The following is a 9,561-nucleotide window of genomic DNA, read 5'->3' as shown; positions in this document are numbered from 1 at the left end:
TTCAGCGTCCGGTCACTTGACCTCTCCAGCGTCCGGTCGCACCGAACGCAGACACTGATCAAATGAACTGACCGGACCCTGCGGCCAGCGTCCGGTCGCACCGGGCCAGCGTCCGGTCAGCATTTGACCCTCCATTCACTTCCAACTCTCGATCATATGTGAATGAAGTTTGCTCCAAAGGATCTTAGGCATTCATAGGAGCTACCTAGAGCTAGTTTTAACAAGTGTGCACCACACCTAACTCACTAGACTAACTAGGTCAAGCTACCCGTCCATACCCCCCTTAATAGTACGGCCAAAGGAAAAACAAAGTCCTAAACTACTCTAAGTGTCTCTCCAACTCCAATCGACACTTAGAACTAGTCATCCTTAACCTTGTCGTCCATCCTTTGAAAACCGAAACGATTTCCATCGTAGGGGCATGACAACTTTGATTGCCCGATTGATCTCCATTACCATGACCTAACTTAATTGCATCTGCAAAACACACGTTAGTCATAGTATCTTGATTATTATTAATCACCGAAACCCAACTAGGGGCCTAGATACTTTCAGCTTGTATATATGTAAAATCAACTTGAGAATAGTACAGCCAAAGTTTTACTAGTATATATGCCATCAGAGGCTGTAGCAAATGCCAGTTACAATTCTCTGCTGTAGTCTCTATGCTGCCAAGTTGGGTTGGTGCACATGCTGGAATCAGCTGTTAACCAAGTAACTGACTGTCACCTCTGTGCCAGTTGATGTCTTTGCTCTGTAGTATGAATTTGCCAATCTTGTCTCGTATTTCTGAATATTATTCTGTAGTCAACGAAGAGCAAGGATGTCATCCTAGTTTGAATGTACATGTGCAGGTCAAGAAGCGGCTCCAATCATCTCGAGCCAATTTCCACCGAGTTTCAATCTTCAACAAAGGAGAAGGCTAAAAGGACCAAGAAACAGCTTGCTTCAAACCTGAAAAAAATTAACAGCCCTGCAATGGGCACCAGAAACAAAACAGCTAAGCTTGCTAGTCCTACAAATAGCACAAGAAGCAAGAGAATGTTGAGCTTGTGATTCTCTATGTAGATGTGCTTGGCAATGTGTAAGGCATATGCTCTATGAACTGTAATGTGAACTTAGACCCTCTATGTATGAACCTTCATGTGTTTATCTCTATGAACCTGATAATGTATGCATATGTATGAACCTGGACATGTGAACTGTAATGTGATTCTCTACGTAGATATGCTGACACTGTGGTCAGATTTGTGAAGCTTGTGCATCAAGTATTTGTCATATTTATGCTTTCCTTATTTGACATTATGTCTATTTATTCTTTTTCCTATCTGGCACTACATGTTGCTGGTACATAGAAGGACTATATGTCATTTTAGGTGGCACTTGACACCGTTACTACATCAATGGATAGAAGTGCCATATATGGAAGGAATTTTCAAGTTGATGCTAGATAAGGAAGTTCAAAATTTCCAGTGCCAAATACGAAAGAGTGATTTGTTTCGGTGTCAAATAAAGAATTCTCTCATATGCTTTTACAACATCGCACGGAAGATTTTGCAAGCCAGAATTTTTCATCACACTTCAAACATTCAACATGATCTTTTTAATACAGCCAAAACACTAAAAAGGTGGTATTTTACACTTGATGATTCTACCAAGATTCATTGAAAATTTGCATCAGAACCCGGACAGAACAAGAGGATTTCAAAGTGGTTTAGCATCTATTCCTTACAGTGATCAATTAGAAACTAGCATAGACCTTGCAGCAGCAGCATATCTAGTTTCTGATGCTAACTCCGTAGATATGCATCCACTGTATTTGCTAGTGAGCACAGCGCAGGGAGCAGCAGCAGCAAAAGCAGTGAGCAGCACAGTGAGCAGCGGCAGCGCATCAACTCAGCTGTATTTGTTAACGGGTTGTGGATCTTTGTTGATATTGTCTTGTGTAATAAAAATCTGACAGAGCAAGCTAGCTACGCAAGCATTTATCACGCACGTCACCTGCTCCCCACGTCGCTGCGGCCGTCCTCGTCAGCCTTGTCCGCCTCGTCGCGCGCCATCAACGCGCCAGAATACATGGCTCGAACTCAGCGCAAGATCTACGGCGCCGAGCTCGGCGCCATGTATTCTGGCGCCGAGGTACCGGTCACGTCAACGCCACTTAGGATTTCCTGCAGTGCACGGCCAGGCACTTCGGCGCCAAGATCTGTGGCACCGGACGTATTACCTCGGCGTAAGGACTCATGGTGCCAACCCCAGGGTCAAAGATAGTTTAAGTCTTCCAGAGGCCAAACATAAATTTTCTTTAGAAAAAGAACAAATAGTAAAAATTGGGTACAATGTGCTCGCTGCAGGGCTGTGCCATGCAGGAAGGTGGACGAGGCATTCAAGCTGAAGGATGAGATGGAGCGGCTCGGCATAGTATCGCCTGACGTAGTTACCTACAATACGCTTGTTGATGCATGCTTCAAGTGTCAGCGCTCTTGTGATGCACTGAATCTGCTCGGGAAATGCGTGACAAAGGGGTGAGAGGCAAGTTTGGTCACACATAACATTGTTGTGAAGGGGCTCTGCTGCGAGGGGCAATTGGAAGAAGCATTAGGGCGTCTGAAAATGATGGCAGCGGAGGGGCTGGCACCAGATGTGATTACATACAATACATTAATTGATGCATACTGCAAAGCCGGGCAATGTTGCAAAAGCATTCTTGTTGATGGATGAGATGGTGGGAAGGGGACTCACAATGGACACTTTCACCCTAAACACTTTGCTGTACAACCTATGCAAAGAGAAGCGTTATGAAGAAGCTGAGGAGCTCTTGCATTCACCGCCACAGAGGGGTTTTGTACCTAACGAAGTCAGTTATGGTACAGTGATGGCAGCCTACTTTAAGGAGTCTAATCCAGAGCCTGCTCTGCGTCTGTGGGATGAAATGGTCAAGAGGAAGTTAACGCTAAGTATTTCTACTTACAACACATTGATCAAAGGGCTTTCTACAATGGGAAGTTGACAGAGGCAATTGATAATTGAATGAGCTGATGGAGAATGGGTTGGTACCAGACGACACCACATACAATATCATCATCCATGCCTACTGTAAGGAAGGGGACTTGGAGAAAGCTTTCCAGTTCCACAACAAGATGGTGGAGAATTCCTTTAAGCCAGATGTTGTTACCTGCAACACTTTAATGAATGGGCTTTGTCTGTATGGCAAGCTTGAGAAAGCGATGAAGCTTTTCGAGTCATGGGTAGAGAAAGGGAAGAAGGTTGATGTTATCACATATAACACCTTAATTCAAGCTTTGTGCAACATGGCGATGTTGATACAGCTTTGTGTTTCTTTGCTGACATGGAGGTCAGAGGCTTGCAGCCTGATGCATTTACATACAATGTTGTGTTGTCTGCACTATCTGAGGCAGGGCGACCAGAGGAAGCACATAATATGTTGCATAAATTGGAGGAGAGCGGAAAATTATCTGAAAGATTTTCTTATCCTTCCATGAAATCTTCTGTGGAGGAAGTGGAGACAGGGAAGGACCCAGAGGTTAAATCTGGTGGTGATCAGGAGAGCTATAATAAATCTGTAAATGAACTCTGCATTGGTGGGCAACTGAAAGAAGCCAAGGCTGTTTTGGATGAGATGATGCAAAGGGGCATGTCTGTTGACAGTTCAACCTATATCACTTTGATGGAAGGCCTTATCAAAAGGCAAAAGAGGCAAACACATGCAGCTGGATAGGATATGATTGGTTTTTGCTGCTGTGGTATGTGACATTGTCCATGGTTTTGCCATAACTTCATCAGTTGGTCATAAACTGACTAGGTATATTATCCGGCCCTTGGAATATTTTAAATGTAAGAATAACAGTAGCAACAATTTTAATTGGAATATTGGATTTCTACTAGTAAGATTCGAGTCCCCTGGAACACAAAATAGCTATGGCTGAGCATGAGCTGTGTTACCGGATTCTTGATACAGTTCTTCATTTCGGTTGCTCCATTTGTAGTGGCGGCCACGGAGCGGGTAGTTAGGCCATGATAAGCTGTTAAGTTTGCTGGCTGGTTTCCTTTAGTAGTTCCCTGATTTGAGTGTAGACGACGCTAATTGAGGAATCAAATTTGGGTCAGTTAAATGTTGGTAACAAATCCATTTCTTTTCCGGGGAAATTCCATGTTCCAATTCATTCTGCTGCAATTTCATCTTTCTTGATTTGGCACGCTAATCAGCCTCTTTTTCTAGAAATTCCAACCGTTGTTTCTTCCCTGTCCAAATTTTGCAGTTTTTGAGCTCAACTCCATTTTTTGCTGCAGGCACGTATCAATTGGAGTAGATAAGGGGCACCGTGGGTATGAGGAGCAGGCACCCAAAGGCGTTGGGTTTCCACTGCTACCCGGCAAGACACCGGTCCCTAACTCTGGTACTATTGAGCTTAGCAGCATTGGTCGTCGTTGTGAATTTCCATCTTCTCATCATTCATAAGGAGGAGGATGAGAATATGAGTACACACGAGATCCGCCGATCGATTATGAGGGAGCTGGAAGTGGTGGAGGAGAAGTTCCGGCTAGCTCCTCCCCGGAGCCGGAGGAATCCCCGGGCTGTGCGCCGCAAGGGAGACAAGAAGCCGCCTACAATAGTGGATGAGTTCTTGATGTGCAGTGCATGATATGTTCTTCCCAGAACTGAATACGGCTGTACATCCAATCAATGGTGGAAATGGCAGCATGTACTTCTACTACCCAGGCAGAATTTGCTTGGACACTGATGGAAAACCATTTCAAGCTCATGGAGGAGGTGTCCTGTATGATAAGAGGACCAATACCTATTTCTGGTATGGGGAGAATAAGGATGGCATTACAACGCTCACAGCAAGGGAGCAGACAAGGTGAGTTGTACTTTCCGATGCTATCAATATTCAACACCCATTCGTGGTCTGGGACTTATGATATGTTGCTGTAGAAGCACTCAACTCAATTGTTTCATCTAATGTGAATGACCTATGTCAAACTCAAAAGGCACTAGCTAGTTAACATAGACGAATGTGATGGTGTCAGGTTTATATTTTGGGGCATGAATACTATATATACACAATATCAGATTGAATACTCTGTAAGAGAGCTTAACACTTTATTTTTAGACTTCTGGCAGATAGGGCATAAAAAAGGGCAGACCCAGTGCTGGAGGCTCCCACATGAGTGGGGTCTGGGGAAGGGATAAACCGAGACAAGCCTTTCCCCCGCAAAATCTGTAGAGATGCTGCTTCGAACCCATAACCTGGTGACTCAGTGAGACAGCTCTCACCACTGCACCAGGCCTGCCCTTCTCTGGCAGATAGGGCATGTAGAAATCAAATTGATTTAGCATGCACTGCACATGACCAGAGCAGGATCAAGTAGACACAATAGTGTGCTAGAAGTTTGGAGAAGAATGATGGGAAAGGATCAACTTACCCCATTTCAGAACTTTCGTGTAGGAATTTCAATTTGTTGCATCATTATCCCAAACTAATGCCTTGCTCAAAGATTTAGTAATCATATCATTGGAGAGACTATTTGTTTCTTTCTCTTTGGATAAACTAACTCAGAGATAAACTAACTCAGAGATAGCTAGAAACTAGTATGTGGAACTCCTAAGAAAACTAATATGTACAGCACCTAAAAAACTAATATGTAGAACACCTAAAAAATAGTATGTAGAAGAAAGTTTAATTTCTCTAAATATGACCGAATATTTCAGTGCATTTGTAACTGTCTGTGCTAATGCATACATCTAATTTTCGTGACCTTTTAGATTCTGTTGGTGAGGCTAAATCGCTAGGAGCCATGTTGGAAGTTATGGTGTATTGGTATGGTAAGAAAATTGACTGGCCTGTTTTAAGGCGGGTTACTTGGTATGTAGAGATGAAAAGCTAGTAACAATTTTTGACTGTATATTATTCATATGAAATTGGTTTGAGCTCCAACATTTTCTTTGCGTACAAACTAGCATTTTTTATGCTCTAGTGGTGTTAGAATCAAAGTGTGCCAAATTGGAACAATGAGATATATCAGTAGATGTGGGTTTGAGTTCACAAAATACCAAATCAAGAATCCACTTACAGGCTTTTGTCATACAAGTACCGGCCTATAGTTTTTTTTTCGCAAAGGCAGAACGTTAAACAATGATTAGAGAAGAACTTTGGCCATTTCAGATTACAAGGCAAAGGCACTAAGGCAGATAAGCACACGCGCATACACCCTAATAGACATGCACACTAAGGCCTTGTTTGGATGCGCATGTATCCATTTCAATCCACTCCAATACATGTGGATTAAGGTGGATACACATGCATCCAAACAAGGCCTAAGGGTGGTATATCTGGGGAGTGCATTGTGCCAGTGATCTCAATTCTTTCATACCCAGTAGACATTCACACCAGTGGTGGTGTATTGGAAGGTGCATTGTGATGTGTGATTGCAGTTCTTTGATTGATTAAATCGAAAGTGACTGATAGTGTAACTGCATTATGGTGGTGCCAACAACCAGAAAGTGATTTCTTTCTATTTTTATAAAAATGGACTCTTGTGGACAGCAAAGAACTCTTCAGTGGTTATGAATTGGAGGGATTTCTAGTTAAGGATTCTCTGGCTAGACTTCAACCTGATTATTCTGATATAAAGAATACCAGCATTGGGCAAACTGTGGAACCAGCATAGTTTACTAAATTTTCCAAACACACACATAATTAGTACATATGTGCTGCTGACAAACTGAACTGATGTTTCAGCAGCAGAACTTAGTAGGTGCTACTTTGCTTCGGTACTTAAAAGTGATGTTTGTTTTGTCCACCTTCCTATTTGGTGGATTATTTAGTGTCTTTGTCATATCTAACTACTAACTTTGACAAATCATTTTCCAGGTTTTACATCATTGGACTAAGTTGCTATTCTTCGAAGGACCTGTGGACGTGGAAAAATAAAGGGCTTGTCCTCCGTGGTGAGGAGAAGAATGTAACACATGGTCTTCACAGATCCAATGTCCTGGAGAGGCCCAAGGTGATATACAAATACAATGATCGGACTGGCAAATATGTGATGTGGATGCACATAGATGATGCTAACTACACCAAAGCTTCAGCTGGTGTGGCCGTCAGTGATTCTCCGACAGGCCCATTCACTTATCTCTACAGCAAGCGTCCACATGACTGCGAAAGTATAGACATGACCATCTTCAAGGATGGTGATATGGAAAGGCCTACCTGATATACTCTTCTGAGGACAACAGCGAGCTCCACATTGGCCCGCTAACTGATGACTACCTTGATGTCACTGATGTGATGCCAAGGTTTCTCATCGCACAGCATCAAGAAGCTCCTGCGCTCTTCAAGCATGAAGGCACCTTTATGGTAACCTCTGGCTGCACAAGCTGGGCTCCAAACATTGTGCTGGCTCACATGGCAACATCAGTGATGGACCTTGGGAGACACTGGGGAACCCTTGTGTGAGAGGGAATGAGGTCTTCAGATCAACAGCATTCTTCTCCCAGAGCACATTTGTCTTGACAGTTCCAGGGCTGCTGGGCTCATTCATCTTCATGGCTGATCTGTGGAACCCATCCAATCTTAGAGATTCGCGGTACGTCTGGCTGCCTCGATAGGGGGAGTCCCTGATGAAGCTGCAGACTTTAGCTTCATCAGCCTGTTCGGCTGGTGCTGATCGGCTGGTACTGATACGATCGTATACGATCATGGATTATTACTGCTAGCTGGATTAGTGTGAGAGAAAAATATTGTTCTGACAAGCCGTTTACGACCAAGCGAAAAGGTCGCATGTTCCCTCTCTGGTCCCGGGTGTCCATTTACTGGCACAAACGGTGGCATCTCCCTGAGGGGTGGAGGGATTCTTGAAAGTCTGAAGTTTTTTTTTAAAAGAATTGAAGTTCTTATATGCTGTTACATTGATAGATACCGAAGTATTGGCATTTCACACATTGGTGTACGTTGTAGTGTCTAGTTTCTTTTGTTGCTTGACAATTTGTTCATTTAGGCATGCTGTGCTTTTCCAAGAACCTCATTAATTATTTCACTCGAAATATTTATACTAGTTTAGAGTTTATGTTTTATTCTTGTCTGTTACTCTAATTGAGACAAGGAATATAATTGGTACTGCTTTGTTCAGGTCCTGGTCCACGTTTATTCTAGGGTGCTTTAGCTTTGTGTTTAGTTTCTTGGCCAACTTTAGCCTGGCTAGAATCCTAGCGTGGATAGCCTTAGCATGTTCCCGCCAAGCTAACCCCTCGTTGTTTGTTGTCTGTACTGGGTAAGCCTGGCTAACCCCACGACGTGTTTGGTTACCTGGATTGTTTGGATACAGTCATCTCTTCTCCGAAGTGGTAAGTTTACCCCTTGGAGAGATTTCGTCGAACATGCGGTGGGCACCCTTGGCGAGCAGCGGCACACCGCAGCGGCGAGCAACGGGCAGCAGCACACGGCAGAGATTGCACGACGAGCACGGCGGCACCAATCGCTAGCACGATAAGCACCTCGGCGAGCACGGATTGCCCGACGCGGCCTCCTGGAGAGCATCTCGGCGAGCACGGTCCTGTTGTGGCCACCGCTCCCGCCGCTCATGAAGAAGAGAAGCTCAGCCACCACTCCGGCCACTCCTGAAGAGGAGCTCGCGTCACGGCATGCTCGAGAAGATGGTCGCCATGTTGCGGCTGCCGATTTGCCAGATTCGTCGGAGGAAGACCAGATGCGCCAGATTCGCCCGAGCTCCTGGCGGAAGGAGGAGCAGAGGAGGACTATTTCAGCGCTAGTACCAGATGTGGACTTCGGCGGGAGGAGGATGAGCTCCCGGCTACCGGGTGACCCCCGCCGCAGTTGCGCCACGAGACGACCACCACCGCGCGATTGGCCCCTGTCGTGACACGACCACCACCGTGCCGCGCGAGCTACGGCCGGGCGACCCTGCCACCGCGAGCGAGGAGTGGCGGCGTGCGAGCGCGGAGGTCGACGAGCCGCGCATGAGCGTGGAGGAGCGGCGGGAGTGGTGGCCGGTGTGATTGCCGGCGGGAGGAGCACCGCAGGGAGGGAAGACGGGAGGGAGGTGACTCGAACGCTACCTGCGCCCCTAACCAAGCCTGGCTCTAAAAAAAAACAGGGACACTTAGGGGGTGTTTGTTTTCTTGACTAAATTTTAGTCCACGTGATGTTCGGATACTATTTAGGAGAACTAAATATGAGTTAATTATAAAACTAATTACACAGATGGAGACTAATTTACAAGACGAATTTATTAAGCCTAATTAATCCGTCATTAGCATATATTTACTGTAGCATAACATTGTCAAATCATGGACTAATTAGGCTTAAAAAATTCGTCTCGCAAATTAGCCACAATCTGTGTAATTAGTTATTTTTTTCGTCTATATTTAATACTTCATGCATGTGTCCAAATATTCGATGGAACAGGGACTAAAATTTTTCTGTAGGAACCAAACACCTCCTTATGTTCGCTAGACCAGCGGTGTACGGTTGGCTCCCCGAAGCCAGGCCCCAGTCCAAACAAGTAGGAACCAGTTTA

General features: G+C 44.8%; 2 pseudogenes; both read left to right on the top strand.

Annotated features, from left to right (window-relative positions):
* The first annotated feature begins 2,076 nt into the window (after positions 1-2,076).
* Positions 2,077-3,808, top strand: LOC136492205 (pentatricopeptide repeat-containing protein At2g16880-like; annotated as a pseudogene).
* Positions 3,809-3,949: 141 nt separating this feature from the next.
* LOC136492204 (uncharacterized) lies at positions 3,950-7,633 on the top strand (annotated as a pseudogene).
* The last annotated feature ends 1,928 nt before the right edge of the window (positions 7,634-9,561 follow it).

This window comes from Miscanthus floridulus, chromosome 11, assembly GCF_019320115.1.
Source record: "Miscanthus floridulus cultivar M001 chromosome 11, ASM1932011v1, whole genome shotgun sequence".
Taxonomy (NCBI): Eukaryota; Viridiplantae; Streptophyta; class Magnoliopsida; order Poales; family Poaceae; genus Miscanthus; species Miscanthus floridulus.
This window is presented reverse-complemented; position numbering and strand designations above follow the sequence as displayed.